Source organism: Arachis hypogaea, chromosome 18, assembly GCF_003086295.3.
Source record: "Arachis hypogaea cultivar Tifrunner chromosome 18, arahy.Tifrunner.gnm2.J5K5, whole genome shotgun sequence".
Classification (NCBI taxonomy): Eukaryota; Viridiplantae; Streptophyta; class Magnoliopsida; order Fabales; family Fabaceae; genus Arachis; species Arachis hypogaea.
In genome coordinates, this window is record NC_092053.1 from 105401682 (window position 1) to 105402462 (window position 781).

The window sequence follows — 781 nt, forward strand, 5'->3', positions numbered from 1 at the left end:
TTGGTGACTTTACTGCATCTAATTCCAATTTACATGGAAGAAGCATCTCCATTCCTGCCATTGGAGCAAACAACTTTGAGCTGAAACCTCAATTAGTTTCTCTAATGCAGCAAAACTGCAAGTTTCATGGACTTCCATCTGAAGATCCTTTTCAGTTCTTAACTGAATTCTTGCAGATCTATGATACTGTTAAGACTAATGGAGTAGATCCTGAAGTCTACAGGCTCATGCTTTTCCCTTTTGCTGTAAGAGACAGAGCTAGAGTGTGGTTGGATTCTCAACCCAGAGACAGCCTGAACTCTTGGGATAAGCTGGTCACGGCTTTCTTAGCCAAGTTCTTTCCTCCTCAAAAGCTGAGCAAGCTTAGAGTGGATGTTCAAACCTTCAGACAGAAAGAAGGTGAATCCCTCTATGAAGCTTGGGAAAGATACAAACAGTTGACCAAAAAGTGTCCTTCTGACATGCTTTCAGAATGGACCATCCTGGATATATTCTATGATGGTCTATCTGGGTTATCTAAGATGTCATTGGATACTTCTGCAGGTGGATCCATTCACCTAAAGAAAACGCCTGCAGAAGCTCAAGAACTCATTGACATGGTTGTAAATAACCAGTTCATGTACACTTCTGAAAGGAATCTTGTGAACAATGGGACGCCTATAAAGAAGGGAGTTCTTGAAGTTGATACTCTGAATGCCATATTGGCTCAGAACAAAATATTGACTCAGCAAGTCAATATGATTTCTCAGAGTCTGAATGGAATGCAAGCTGCATCCAACAG

At 41.1% G+C, this 781-nt stretch overlaps 1 non-coding gene across 1 annotated transcript; it reads right to left on the reverse strand.

Annotated features, from left to right (window-relative positions):
• Window positions 1-359: 359 nt before the first annotated feature.
• On the reverse strand, window positions 360-467 carry LOC112774056 (small nucleolar RNA R71). Its single transcript, XR_003188568.1, has one exon. It is a non-coding gene; the product is annotated as a small nucleolar RNA R71 (small nucleolar RNA).
• Window positions 468-781: the final 314 nt, after the last annotated feature.